Consider the following 16021-nt stretch of genomic DNA (forward strand, 5'->3'; position numbering starts at 1 on the left):
TAAAATACAGCACTCACGAGGTCTTCGACGTACACACAAACGACCATCACTTGTTTGCAGGCAGAATCTGCATTCATCGCTGTAGAACACATTGCGCCATTCCATCTTCCAAGCGATCCTCTGACCGAGTCATGCACGTTGTTGCCGTGGCGTCAGTGGGAGACGTGCTAGAGGTGTGCGTGACCTTAGCCACACATCTAATAAACAGCTGTAAGAGGTGACATTGCTGCCGTTACAGTACGACGATCCTGGTGGGGGGTCTGTGCTGTGTGGACGTCCAGAACATCGTCAAAATAGTATGAAATGTTCACAGGAGCACTGATACCAGCGTCGTTGCACAACTGACGCAGGATGTGCAACTTGTGTGGCAGTTCTCCAAAAGGACCATCCCGCCACTCAGAAGGCCACAATTTGACTCCTTTCAGACTCTCTCAGTTGGTTGTAGGAAGCACTAGTGCATCTCTGTGGCATAGTTGCCTGCATGCTTCACATGTTTGCTTCACACGGATGTTTCTGGCTGTGAGCAATCCCTATCAAAGGATGGACACAAATGTCGCTCTGGTAGCTACGCCACTGCTCTATCTGTTGGCGTACAACGTTGAAACAGTTATCAGTACTTTTACTACCCTCAGGTGGTATGTGGCGTCATCTCATCAAAATCGAAGTCGTCTTTCCTGATGTACTAACTTTTTTCCGGTGGTGAATATGTCCGAGCAGTTATGCCGACCATTGCACATTAAGAAACTTCAGACCAGTGCTTCACATTCACAGGCAAACGGTCGAACAGAGAGCGTTTAATCGACAACTGCAAAGATGCTAAGCTGCTGTGTTAACTTGCGGCATTATAACTGGGACGCTCTAATTGCATACGTAATGGGAGCGTATAATGCGAAAACCCAAGAGGGAACATGGTTCTTCCTGTATGAGATTGATTCTGGTCTGAGAGAGCTGTCTCCTTTTGAGTGTTGTAAGTGGCAGGTGGAAAAGATGAACAGCACAGCTATGGAATGGCAAGACAGGATATATAATACAAAAGCAGTGTTACCTAGGTACCACGTAGATCAATGGGTTATGATGACCAACCCGTATGTCCCGAAAGGAAAATCTAAAAAGTTTGTGACACGTTTTCAAGGCCCGTTTCAGGGGATAGAAATAATATTGTATGTTAATGCCAAGCTACAATTTCCATCTCTCCCCCACATCATAGTTCACGCCAGTGAACTTCGTCCCTTTAACGGGACCATAGAGGTTCTGTCTCCACTGTCAGCAGCTTCCTTGAAAGAAGATGATAATCGGGGGGAAAAGGGAAGGAAAAAAGGGAAAACAAAATGAAAAGCCTCGTCATAATAGGTCTATTGTGCTGGTGCAGGGGGGCAGAAGCAATCAAAGTAAGTCCTCTAACATGTAGTGTCTGGTTTACATGACAAAACGACGTGATACTGTCAGATCATCAGAATAGATTACAATATTAGGGTGTAGGGAACGAAATTAGGAAGGTGGAAGTTACAGCTCATGGACGTTACAGCTCCTGGTAAATATGGAGTGTGACGAAAAAGAGTTGGCTAGGCGTGGCAAGTCGAATTTCGAAAACAGTTATCGGAATAGCAGAAGCAGAGGACCTAGAAACTACTAATAAGGCGTAACAAAAAGTACAGGCCAATATAAAAGGCAGCAAGGATAGTGGTCTTGCACACTGGCCACCTCGCCAGTCTGGAGAAAGCCAGAATAAACATTAACGGCCGGCCGCTGTGACCAAGCGGTTCTAGGCGCTTCAGTCCGGAACCGCGTGACTGCTACGGTCGCAGGTTCGAATCCTGCCTCGGGCATGGATGTGTGTGATGTCCTTAGGTTGATTAGGTTTAAGTAGTTCTATGTTCTAGGGGACTGATGACCTCAGATGTTAAGTCCCATAGTGATCAGAGCCATTTGAACCATTTGAAACACTGACGAGACCATTACGCACTTTGGCCGTAACGCTAATGACCCAAATTCAGGCAGCAGCCGATAGTACTAATCATGGCTTAGGCATATTCAGGGACCGTCTGGATATCATAGATACCCAGTTAATTTTTGCTAAATTACTCCATCACCTTGCCAATAGTGTTACTGATGCGCACACTGAGACCACAGCATTACAGGAAGCCTTATTACCCACTGTTTGCGGGGATGTAACACCAATACTGCTATACAGCCTTAGAAGAGCCAGGCCTAAGAAAACTCTACCATCTAGTGAGCAAGATGTATGAGACAGGCCAAATGCCCCCAGACTTCAAGAAGAATATAATAATTCCAATCCCAAAGAAAGCAGGTGTTGAGAGATGTGAAATTTACAGATCTATCAGTTTAATAAGCCACGGCTGCAAAATACTAACACGAATTCTTTACAGACGAATGGAAAAACTGGTAGAAACCGACCTCGGGGAAGATCAGTTTGGATTCCGTAGAAATGTTGGAACACGGGAGGTAATACTGACCCTACGACTTATCTTAGAAAATAGATTAAGGAAAGGCAATTCTACGTTTCTAGCATTTGTAGACTTAGCGAAGGCTTTTCACAATGTTGACTGGAAGACTCTCTTTCAAATTCTGAAGGTGGTAGGGGTAAAATACAGAGAGCGAAAGGCTATTTACAATTTTATAGAAACGAGAAGGCAGTTATAAGACTCGAAGGGCATGAAAGGGCAGCAGTGGTTGGGAAGGGAGTGAGACAGAGGTTGTAGCCTATCCCCGATGTTATTCAATCTGTATATTGAGCAAGCAGTAAAGGAAACAAAAGAAAAATTCGGAGTAGGAATTAAAATCCATGGAGAAGAAATAAAAAATTTAACGGTCGCCGATGACATTGTAATTCTGTCAGAGACAGCAAAGGACCTGGAAGAGCAGCTGAACGAAATGGACAGTGTCTTGAAAGGAGGATATAAGATGAACATTAACAAAAGGAAAACGATGATAATGGAATGTAGTTGAATTAAGTCGGGTGATGCTGAGGGAATTAATTAGTAAATGAGACGTTTAAAGTAGTAAATGAGTTTTTCTATTTAGGGAGCAAAATAACTGATGATGGTCGAAGTAGAGAGGATATAAAATGTAGACTGGCAAGGGCAAGGAAAGCGTTTCTGAAGAAGAGAAATTTGATAACATCGAGTATAGATTTAAGTGTCAGGAAGTCGTTTCTGAAAGTATTTGTATGGAGTGTAGCCTGTAAGGAAGTGAAACATGGACGATAAATACTTTAGACAAGAAGAGAATAGAAGCTTTCGAAATGTGGTGCTACAGAAGAATGCCGAAGATTAGATGGATAGATCACATAACTAATGAGGAGGTATTGAACAGAACTGGAGAGAAGAGGAATTTGTGGCACAACTTGACAAGAAGAAGGGATCGGTTGGTAAGGCATATTCTGAGGCATCAAGGGATCACCAATTTTGTATTGGAGGGCAGCGTGGACGGTAAAAATTGTAGAGGGAGACCAAGAGATGAATACACTAAACAGATTCAGAAGGATGTAAGTTGCAATAGGTACTGGGAGATGAAGAAGTCTGCACAGGATAGAGTAGCATGGAGAGCTGCATCAAACCAGTCTCTGGACTGAAGACCACAACAACACTGCTATACCACCGGATCAGTTCCTCGAAGGTTTGTGGAAAATCCAAACTGAATTACCCACACCATTAGAATTACTAACAGCAGTGAGGAAAGAATTTCTGTCACTATAAGAACAAGCCATATTCAGCTACCATGAACGTGGAAGATCTGTAGATTTAAGTGTTACATTTTTCATGTAGACCCCTTGGCATGAAAGGCTCTATGAAAATTTGTTCAGTTAAAAGTGCAGAAAGCACAACTGATGGCATCGAACAGACATTCCCATCTCCTGCTCTTCACACAGGAATTACTACACTGGCAAGCTGGGCCATTCACCATCTGCTCTGCGAAACAGGTACATAACGTTCCGAGGTCATGTGAGTTTTCCTTGTTAAACAGCCAAAATTATGCTACAAAATATCTTAAAGATGTCATCTTGGACGAAGCAGAGCTTTTCCAGAGTTGGTCTATACTGGCTATATTCTGTAGCAAACCATAATGTCACTATCTGTACTTGTTAAGAGAGAGGTCGACAAACTGGCACACAGCGAATAGAACTACATGGTCAAGGGTTGTTAATTAATGAAACCCAATGTGACACATCCAGAGAGTCATCCCGATTACGTGGCACCGTGACAAGAACCACTTCACTGAATATAATCTACACACTGACTTATGTATCCCATCTACTCCTTGAAATTTTACCCGCAGCAAACCTATCGTTTCTAAATAACTCGTTAGACCCGACCCTACATGTTTCCCTAGATCGAATGTTAGCTACGAAGCATGGCTGCATGTCAGTGGAACTCCTTTTGGAACACAAAGAAAGGTACTGCGATCCTCATCCTCAGATGCCTGTATAATTTTCGCAGTAATAGGAATCGTGCACTAGACCAAATCCCATCCCTGACAGGCTTCACCCTGAGAGTTAAAATTAGTCATAATAGCACCAAACAGAAGCAATTTGACGACGGATGAAGTGAACCATGAACAATGATCTCTGTGTAGAGCTAAGTGGTAGTGAAGTCAGACGCCTAATGTACATTGTGCAAAGGACAAAGCGAAACCGTAGATAGAGGTGGAAAAGGGGAGTGTAAATAAGTTCCCGTCAGACCACCGAAGTTAAGCGCTGTCGGGCTGGACTGGCACTTGGATGGGTGACCATCCTGTCAGCCGAGCGCTGTTGGCGAGCAGGGGGCACTCGGCCCTTGAGAGGCAAACTGAGGAGCCGCTTGATTGAGAAGTAGAGGCTCCGGTCTCGTAAACTGACATACGGCCGCGAGAGCGGTGTGCTGACCACATGCCCCTCCATATCCGTATATAGTAACGCCTGTGGACTGAGAATGACTTGGCGGCCGGTCGGGACCGTTGGGCCTTCCAAGACCTGTGCGGATGGAGTTTTAGTTTTTTCAACAAGTGTGGATGGGAGAAATGTAACGTGGAAAAGTTATAAACGAGACTTAGGACCAGTAGTTGCAGTGTCAAGGCAGAATCAGGATACTGCATGGTCAGCGGCTTCACAACCACCTCTGTGCTGACGGAATACAGGCACTGAAATAGAGCGAGCTTTCAGGGAGGTATTGCAGCTCAATTAAGACACCTGGGTCGTCGGCACCAGCACAGAACAATCGGGGCGACTGACTAACGCCAACGTTACTGTGAAATCAGCATGAGAAAGGAGTATTTAAAGACAAAAGAACCAACTCGTCATCATCGAACAGCTGGCAGTTCTGTGACGCCCACCCTGTGCTTCTCCACATCGCGCTGGTGACACAGACGTTTCTACCAGCGCCGGGACACGAACTCTGCCTGCCACCTAAGCATCCAGGCGCCAAGGGCAGCCCCACACTTGACCATCTTCCCGACAGTATGACATGTCTCGAGAGTATGAGAGTATGATGTGAGGAACCAGCCATCTCCATCCTCCCTGGGGTACTAACAGATGGCCACTACGCTTCAGACACTGGAGCGTGACGCAGCCCGACGACCCGTGGAGCCCATGGGAAATACGGGCCCTGCAACAAAATTGTCATGTCACATTATTTTCCTTGCCTGACATATTTCGCGAACGTTTGGCTATGTCCAGGTTCAGGCGAGAAATCAGTATGTGCATGAAAAGGCACAAAATAAAGTCCTTTACTTTGTTATGTGTTACCGAGAGCTTCAACGTGTAGCTACGAATTATGAAATTGGTGTGAAATAGTACCTCGTTCCCCGCCGGAGACGGTCACTGCAACTCGTAAGACCTATAGCGTCATGTGAAGTGATGCACGCCACAGGGCCCGTACATTTTATGAGTCCTGGGGACCTCGTAACCGCCGCCTCCGGCACCACTCACTACGCCCAGGAGACCCAAGAACCTAGCGACGCAGCAGCAACGACGGCGACAACAGTAGTGTATGCTGTCAGCAGCTGGAGCCAGCCACATTGGGGACACGCCGTCGAACTCACAGCACCACGAACCAATGGTTGTAAACAAGCCTCAACACAGAAGCCTTTATAACTGTCATCTGTCCTTCGTCAGCTGCGCAACATCCTTCCACAGCAAAGAATCCTAGCCTACATTAAAGCTATCCCAGACATATGGTTTTATAATTAACTGCAGAAGTGTTACTCTTTTATAGTATACAAATGCATATCGTATGAGAGAAACATAATTTGCAGCTAATCGATGAAGTTTACTGAAGGCTTATTTACATCGTATAAATTTATAAAGCTTTGCAGAATAAGTAATTAAAACGTTGTTAATCAGCAGTGCATCTTATGTCAGAATGGAATATCAGCACTGTGAATATTTAAGTCCAGCATGAATGCGATGCCGTATAGTTTTGTGTCTGTGATTTGGTATGTTATTAGAAAGGAGTGAATCTTAGTCTGAGTGCAACGTGTAACCTGTCTTTGTTACACGGTGCTTTCTAAAACTTCGCACGAGGTGCAGTTGTCACCATCGCCTTCGTCATTTGTGTCTGTCAGTAGCAGTGAAGGAAAAGTTAGCGCAGAAAGAATTCTTTCTATTCTCAAGGGACAATCAGTTGTCAGCTATATCGAAATATTCTTCGACCGTACATTGTGTACAGTCGAACGAATATGTTAGTTTTGTGCGATACAAATCATGTGATTTTGTCTATTGTATCAAGAAAGGGTCGTCGCCATCAACTTTAATCACGCACAAATGCGGTAAAAGTGAAAAACTCTTGAGAGACACCTAGTTAATTACACCTGAACAAAACACACTGTTAGTAGTAGCAGTAACGCTCGACTCTGTACCCTGGACCTACCTTCGTATAATATTGTTAAACGTGAATGGCTGAAGAACTTTTAGACATAGGTGCACAACATGTGGAATATGGCCGCATAAATATTTATGATCACGCACTGTTTCCGAAGCAGCTGAAAAAATTAAAGCAGATGTCCAGCAGGAAATCAAAGGTTCCTCAGTGACCAATTCATGTGCTTTTGAAGTATACTTAATGGCACGATACTATACTAAAACGGAATGTGTTACCATTGTTGGACAGACTTCCGAAATGCAAATAAAATTACACGTTTTCCGCATTATGGAGTTTCCTGTTAAAGTTACCAAGTCTGATCTCAATTTTCTGGAAGAAATTTTGTCTGCACCAGAAAGTTACAATTTTCTGTCACGAATTTAGAAGGTGCAACATTTGTAACAGACCAAGGCAGCCAACCAATATAAAGGCTGAACTTTTCCCTTTATAAGCGGCTTCTCTGTATAGCTCTTTTCATTGCAACCGTACTGCAACACGTGTTAAACGAAAACAAGTTTCTCAAAGAATTTGCACCACAGACATTTACATTAATAACTACTTCAACGAGTATCGTTAATTACCTTAACAAAACTGGTCTGAGTAAGCTTTCTACCAAACTGGTACAAATGGTTCAAATGGCTCTGAGCACTATAGGACTCAACTGCTGTGGTCATAAGTCCCCTAGAACTTAGAACTACTTAAACCTAACCAACCTAAGGACATCACATACATCCATGCCCGAGGGAGGATTCGAACCTGCGACCGCAAACTGGTACAGCTCAGCATAGATGTTTGCTGGAATACTGTTGTCGATATGACAGCGTCGGTGGCGAATCGTATTGACGAGATGGGTGTCATATTAACACAACGAAAATAAACTCGACGATTAAAAGGGCGGAATGGGGAGTTTGTTACCGCATTGACTAACTTCGTCTCGAAGTTTCGAGACGTTTCTCATGAGCTTCAAACAAAGAGGCACCCGGTACATCCTTTTGACCAAGGCACGATAATATGCTAGCTCATTGCTCTGTCCCTGAAACTACAGAGTCAGTGCAATCGGAACTAGAGTTCTTGGTAGGTATTCAGTCTGATTCCTTATTTACGAGCATTTACTGCTGCCAAAGTAGATTGTTATCAAGTTATACCGTATTTTGGACAGAGACAGCATCTCTTAAGCTAAGAACAGAAGCGTTATCGATAGGAAAACAGAGATTCATGACGAACATCTTATTGCATCAGTTTTGTGCCCAGACGTGAGAAATTTCGAGAGTCTGAAGCTAGAAGAAAGAGAGGAAATGCGTAGTACTGTGGGCATGTCGTCTGATGCATAAGAGGAAGCTACGTAGTGCAAGGAAATATTTCCTTTCTGTTTTCTTTCCTCTAACTTTATCCATAATTCCTCCCGTTTAACACCCACTTCGTTCTTTGTTACTTTTTTCTCCTTTCCTCCCCTCACCCTCTCACCATCTCCATATATTCATACACTTTTGCGTTTCTTTCACTTGTAAACTGGTTGCCACAAACGGCCTCAAATCCAAAAAGAGTGAAGTTCTGTGTAATGTTCAGTTTCAGTGTCAGAAAGTGATTTGTCCTGCGCAGCGCCCAGTAAAAGCAGATTTAGGAATCGGGTAGATGACTGAGATGGGTTGGGGGAACCCGGACACTCAAGACCGAGAAAAGCTGAAAAATTATGCTCCGTCTGCATCCAGTTTTAATCCCCCCTCCCCTGTAAACTACGTGGGTTTTCGTAACACATACTTCAACAAGGGCGATATAAGTATTACACAGAGGCGCTGTATTAAATCAGACGGTACATTTGTATCCCAATCCAGGACTGTGTTCTCACACATGCAGACGAATATCGGTATTACTGGTTATGGTTGATTCTCACGAGTAATGTTGTTCCATAAGCGTTTAGGAGAAGAAATAATGTGTTTATCAGACTTTACCCCGCGGCGGGCGTGTGAAGGCATACAGTAACGCCAATTCAGTTTTCTTTCCATAATTAAGTTATTACGCCAAGCACACAATTATGGAGCTAGATATGCTCCGACGGCATTATGAAGCGATAAGTTTCACTATTGTCGGATTATAAGAACCTTCATAACAGCCGTGGCTGATCTGTGGAGTGGACAACTACACTGAGGTGGCACTGCGTACCGCACGCGCCTGGTGACGTAAGTAATGTGGCGTAATATCTGCTGTATGTTTTGAAGATCAGAAGCTATATTTCCCAAAAACATTCCACGTGAATGATTCTTTAGTTACTGAAGATTAGTATTATACTTTTCCTATTGCTCTGAAGGATCACACAAAGAAAAGCATTGACGCCACACGAAATTGAATGCCTTCTGGAATAATCTGCCGAAGAGGATTGTGCTGATTTCTTTGACAGCGATGTTGAAGCAGAAATAATCGAGGCTGCAGATTATTCCAGTGAATCTGAACAACCGTACGATGGCGGGAATGAAGTGAATGAATTACCATATAATGAGTGCCATTTTTATATTGGTAAGGACCAGGAAACTTTGTGGATAAATAATCCGTTGGCGGTGCCGGGTAAAACAAAAGTTTATAATCAAGGTCTTACCTGGCCCGAAATGCAATGCTACATGAACTAAAATTGAAATTTTGCTCATTTTTTTTATTCTGAGATAATTGATTGTGTTGCTTCGAACACCAATAGGTATATAAATAACGAGAGATCATCATCGGGGAACTTAGACTGCAGAAATACTTCTACTTCTGAAAGAATTGCTCTTTTAGGAGCACTGTTTCTCACTGCTGTACAAAAAGGAGGACGCGCAAACGCATTAGAGCTGTGGGCATCAAATGATACAGAAATAATTATTCTCAGGGTGGTATTTAGCTACCAGTGCTTTCTGTTCTTGCTCCAGTCATTGAGGTTTGATGATACTTCGACGAGAAAGAGCGACTTGCAATTGACAAAATAGCTGCCATCCGTGATCTCCACTCTGCATTTCTGAACAATTGCGGAAATAACTACAGCCCAGGTTAGACAATCATAGACGAAATGCTTGTTCGTTGTCGCGGTCGTTTGATGATACTTCGACGAGAAAAGAGCGACTTGCAATTGACGAAATAGCTGTCATCCGCGATCTCCACTCTGCATTTTTGAACAATTGCGGAGCCGGCCGAAGTGGCCGTGCGGTTAAAGGCGCTGCAGTCTGGAACCGCGAGACCGCTACGGTCGCAGGTTCGAATCCTGCCTCGGGCATGGATGTTTGTGATGTCCTTAGGTTAGTTAGGTTTAACTAGTTCTAAGTTCTAGGGGACTAATGACCTCAGCAGTTGAGTCCCATAGTGCTCAGAGCCATTTGAACAATTGCGGAAATAACTACAGCCAAGGTTAGACAATCATAGGCGAAATGCTTGTTCGTTGTCGCGGACGTTGTGGTTTTGTGCAGTACATGCCCAATAAGCCTGCCAAGTATGGTTTGAAGTTGTACCCATTGTGCCATAGCAAGACATTTTACACTTGTACCTTTGAAGTATATTGCGGCAGACTGAATCGTGGACCACATCTTGCCTCTAAGCAGCCTATGGATATTGTGAAGAGATTAGTTGAACCAATGAAGAGCACTCACAGGAATGTAACTATGGACAGCTATTATAGTAATCATCCTTTAGGACAGTATGTTCTAGGAAATGGGCTAACCTTCGTACCGACGCTGGAAACGAACAAGAAGGAAATTCCTCCGGAGTTTTTGCCAAAAAGATTGCGAGAAACTGGAAACTGTTTTTTTTCGGATTTCAGGATGACTTTTGTCTTGTTTCGTGCCAAACGAAAAGAAGCAAGGCTGTACTTTTTCTGTCGTCACTGCATGAAACTGATGAAATAGACACTTCTACAGGGCAGTCTGTTGTAAACCTGGACTACAATGCAACCGAAGGCGGCGTACATAATGTTGGTTACATGTGTACATCCTACTCCACTCAGGGGACAACAAGAAGATGACCCTTGGCCTTATTTTCCGGTATGTGGATATTGCTGGAATTAATTTCCAAGTGCTGTTCTTAGCAAATAATCCAGATAAAAGTTTCAGAAGAAGAACGTACCTAAAAAACGTGGCCTTGGCTCTAATGAAGAGCCAGTTGAGAGAAAGGGTTCAAATCTTTACTTTAACAAGGGACATCCAGGGACTTCTGTCACCCTATTGATCAATCCCGCAAGTAACGAAGAGGTTGTTAGGTGTGGAAGGGGCTATCTTTGTGGTGGTATGAAGAATAACAAAAGCACCGTCACTTGCAATAGTTGCAAAGAATTTGTTTGCAAGCAACACAGCAACAATATCCTTTCTTTCAGGAGTGCTAGTTCTGCAAGGTTCGCAGGAGAGCTTCTGTAAAGTTTGGAAGGTAGGAGACGAGATACTGGCAGAAGTAAAGCTGTGAGGACCGGGCGTGAGTCGTGCTTGGGTAGCTCAGATGGTAGAGCACTTGCCCGCGAAAGGCAAAGGTCCGGAGTTCGAGTGTCGGTCGGGCACACAGTTTTAATCTGCCAGGACGTTTCAACACAGCAACAACATTGTAACTTGTAATGAATTCAGAGCTTCTCCAGAGGAACAAAGTGTGTTCATGATTTTTTTTTCTTAATTGGAAGTCTTGTTCTTTATTACGACTACACAGTATTTCTTTTTCTCTTCACTACACATTTTTGTAAGACTTGCTTTAATAAAGGCCTATAACAGCACTGAAATCTGCTGTTATAACTATCGTACTTGTGGCTCAAAACTTCTACTATAAATTCTACAAGAAAAATAAAAATATTGCCAGTTAAATGGTAATTGATGTTAGGAGGCACTGAGAGCCGCACCCGCCCGCTGTCGTCATTACCTTCAGGGCGCCTGCCTGCCACAGAGTTAAGCCGCTCCTAAGCGTGTTCTGTAGGAGAGTGGGCTGATGCCTCATATATTTGCCTTACTAGTGCGAGGAGAGTGTCCTCTAGATATGTGGTGTTAAGACGAAATTGCTATAATATCCTAAACATGAGCAAAACTACCTATCAGAGTCGTGTGTTACATCTCCTTTGGCTACTGATTGTGGTGCTTACTCACTCGTAAGAAGTCACTGTTTCTTCATGTGCATTTTCGTGCAGCAGGGTGTGCGTGGTAACTCAATGTATCAATTATCGAAAATATTCATGTCGTTTTTTCCTCACTCTATTTCCTAGCGAGGCATAGCCCATCTATCAAAACCGCTACTACTAATAATAAGCACGACTGACGCGGGAAATGTGATTGAGGGTACCACGTTTCCGACTTAAAAAGACGTATAAAATCCATCAACTTCCTAAGAGACAGAACAGCAGTCTCCCCACTTCGTTCTAGTAGGTTTATCAGCAGTTTGAGCGGCGGATATACACCAATGATGCCTTCGCAGTGACGAACAGCTTGGTCACTTTGTAGGACACCAGATTAGTGTGGAAGGAAGTAGTTTTATCGTTGTAAAGGTTGTTCACGTGGTGACTGGGGCAGAAAACTTGGAGGGTGGTTACATGTCAGATGTTTCACATATATGTCCTGCATTAGAGCAGTCCGCACAGCTAATACTTCGCAAACCATAAGGCTTTAACAATACAGTGTTTTTAGGTGCAGAACCCTGCAGCCATAGCAATGTGTGCTTACGCTCGGTACTGACTCCAGACGCTGGAATGATACTCCAGAATTCATAGCACAGTTGATTTAAATGATAGTTAAATGGACACCCTAGCTGCAAACAGGCGTTTATGTACTTCATTGGGGACATGTTGAAAATGTGTGCCCCGACCGGGACTCGAACCCGGGATCTCCTGCTTACATGATAGACGCTCTATCCATCTGAGCCACCGCGGGCACAGAGGATAGTGCGTCTGCAGGGACTTATTCCTTGCACGCTCCCCGTGAGATCCACATTCCCAACATGTCCACACCACTACAATCGTAGTGCGCCTAATAGATGTTTGCCCATCATACTCATTACTCGTGGCAGATTAATCTACCAAGTCCCGTACGAGTTCGGGCATAGCGTGTGCGTTCGCACAAGAAGGTCAATGGCCGGGAAGCCATATATTTTTAACTATATATGACGGTAGTATCTATTCCCGAAAGAACAGTTACCGTGGATGACCATGCAGCTTTGCTAGAAATGAAATGATAATTAAATGGACACCCTAGCTGCAAACAGGCGTTTATGTACTTCATTGGGGACATGTCCCCAATGATAATTAAATGGACACCCTAGCTGCAAACAGGCGTTTATGTACTTCATTGGGGACATGTCCCCAATGAAGTACATAAACGCCTGTTTGCAGCTAGGGTGTCCATTTAATTATCATTTCATTTCTAGCAAAGCTGCATGGTCATCCACGGTAACTGTTCTTTCGTGAACAGATACTACCGTCATATATAGTTAAAATATATGGCTTCCCGGCCATTGACCTTCTTGTGCGAACGCACACGCTATGCCCGAACTCGTACGGGACTTGGTAGATTAATCTGCCACGAGTAATGAGTATGATGGGCAAACATCTATTAGGCGCACTACGAATGTAGTGGTGTGGACATGTTGGGAATGTGGATCTCACGGGGAGCGTGCAAGGGATAAGTCCCTGCAGACGTACTATCCTCTGTGCCCGCGGTGGCTCAGATGGATAGAGCGTCTGCCATCTAAACAGGAGACCCCGGGTTCGAGTCCCGGTCGGGGCACACATTTTCAACATGTCCCCAATGAAGTACATAAACGCCTGTTTGCAGCTAGGGTGTCCATTTAATTATCATTTCATTTCTAGCAAAGCTGCATGGTCAACCACGGTAACTGTTCTTTCGGGAACAGATACTACCGTCATATATAGTTACAGTTGATTTACGTAAAATGTTTCAAACTTCATCCACCTGCAGTTCCAGCATGTACAAACAACACATTTCTTCTTAACTGTCTTTCATATCGCGACACATTCTATAAGACTGATGCGGGACAGTCTTCAATGAAAAGCAGTTACGGAAACAGCTCACTCTGGTGCTTCACGAGAGGTAGAATGTAGCAATTACTTCTGGTCAATTGCCGATTAAATCGGCGACCATTTTGCAGGGACGGTTGGTCAAGAAAAATTTGGAGGGATTTGTCAATCTCCGACTTACTCGTATGAATGCGAGAATACTCTGTGACTCTCATCCACGCAGTGAAAAACGACCAGTCGTAATCGTAAATTACGCACTATGATCGATGTGCCAGAAATTAATAGATAACCCAACTGCATCGGTATAGGACGCTGCACGGTATACTGGTATACTTTGATGTAAATGACCGAACGTACGCACTCCACGGGTGTCGATCTGTATTTGCAGTCTAGTATATGGTACTTGAAGAGTAGTGATGGGATGGTTTAGTGATGATACAGAAACTGGAACGCTTTCTGCTGTGTCACTGGCTGTTGTTGAAATTATGGAAGAACTGGGAAAATTGCTAGAATTGATAGCGCCATCAACTGTATTGCTTATTACAGTACATCATCCCTTATTGAAGGTTTATTTTCTATCCCATCTGTCCACCGATACGCTGTTGATTACCGCATAATGATTGAGTGACACCAATTGTTTGAGATGGAGAGAGCCTTGGCGGAACATTGGACATCTGCTACTTGTCACCGTAGAACATGGGATTAAATGCCTATTGTGTAATCACCTTCAGACAGTTGTTCGGATGCATTCCTGAATGATGCAGACTTGTCCTATTTCCATATGCTGCGATGCCCTCCACAATTTTTTTTTGTTTCACCAGTAAGATAACAGTACCTCTTTTTATTTCTACTATCCCGCACATGGTGTGAACAGCGCCTTCCCCTGACAGTGAACAGTGCACGCCGCTCCGCTGCTCGACTCGCTTCGGCTCAGTTCGTTACCGTCGCTCGCGCACGCCAACGCCACTAGCCCAACGCCATGCCGAGACGTAGGAATGGAGGAAGAGGCACGATTGCTGCTGCTGTTGAAATCCTGCTAAACGCAGTCGGGAGAAACGGCTGCGGCAACAAGAAGAAGAAGCGGAAGCCTGTCGCACAATTACAGTGCTAAAGTGTCAAAAGCTGGGGCACATAGCCAGGGAATGCGACGGCGTGGTTGCGTGAGTTAAGTGCGGCGAAACCGCACGACACGCGAAACTGCACCAAACCAAGAGGTACTGCAGCGGCGTGCGTAAATTGAGGTGGCTCGCACGCCGCAAACGCGCGCAGCTGCAGCTATCTGAAGACGTGGAAGCAGCGGAAGTTGGCCACCACACACGAAGAGGTGGCCCAACGAGAAGAAAAGGTGGACCTCCCGCCCTCCTACCTTAGTAGGGGAAGCGGGCTGCGCCACAAAGACGACGTGGACGCCTTTCGCCAAGCACTGCGGGAAGCCAACGAGGACGCAATCACCGTGCTCAAATCCGCCATGGCGGAGGAGAGTGCGGCCCTGAGAGCGGAACTAGAAGAGACGCGTCGGGAGGTGACTCAACTAAGGGTCGCCTTGTACCTCGCGTCTCGCACGACGCCGGACGTGGCACCGACCCCCACCAGTACGGGGGTAGACGCGGCAACACAAACGACATCCTCCCTGGCCGACGCGGGAACGCAGGTTGATAGGGAGGTGGTCATGCAGTCGGGGAAAACCGCCGACAACAAGGAGACGTCCACCTCGGAAGCAGTCGTCACTCCTGTCTCTGCGGAAACGCAGACGTCACAGGAAATGCCGATGGAAACCGAGGGAGAAGAAGAAGACGAGCCGTTCGAGTGCCTCCCCCTCCCCAACAAGAACTGTGTGAGGGAGGTGCTCACCAAGATCGCAGATTCCCTGCGCGACGGTAGCTACCCCCACCATGGCCATCCCCACCCTTTCACGGTAGACAACATCCCTCCCCTACCTCATAAACCATATCCATTCCACTGGGGGTGCGAACCCTTAAATCAGAAGATTCACGAGAGGGAACTCGTCAGGCGTGCAGATCTGGAGCTGATAAATAAGCACCCGATCTTCACCGACGAGGACTGGCGGTACATGACTGACCAAGCAGTCCTGTACATCCAACAACAGACGCCGCCAGTGGACTTCTCCCGCCTGAAGAAGATAGAATTCGGGCAGCCAGGAAGCAGCAAGAAAAAGAAGAGTAAGAAGCCGCCGGAAGCATCCGGCAGATAA

General features: G+C 45.0%; 1 long non-coding RNA gene and 1 other non-coding gene across 2 annotated transcripts in view; one reads left to right on the top strand and one right to left on the bottom strand.

Moving 5' to 3' along the window:
* The window catches only part of LOC124580840, a 112323-nt gene that overhangs the window by 13678 nt on the left and 82624 nt on the right, over window positions 1–16021 (bottom strand). The gene's annotated exons all lie outside the window — the stretch shown is intronic.
* On the top strand, window positions 13484–13558 carry Trnar-ucu. Its single transcript has one exon. It is a non-coding gene; the product is annotated as a tRNA-Arg (tRNA).

The sequence above is a fragment of the Schistocerca americana genome, unplaced genomic scaffold, assembly GCF_021461395.2.
Source record: "Schistocerca americana isolate TAMUIC-IGC-003095 unplaced genomic scaffold, iqSchAmer2.1 HiC_scaffold_36, whole genome shotgun sequence".
NCBI lineage: Eukaryota > Metazoa > Arthropoda > Insecta > Orthoptera > Acrididae > Schistocerca > Schistocerca americana.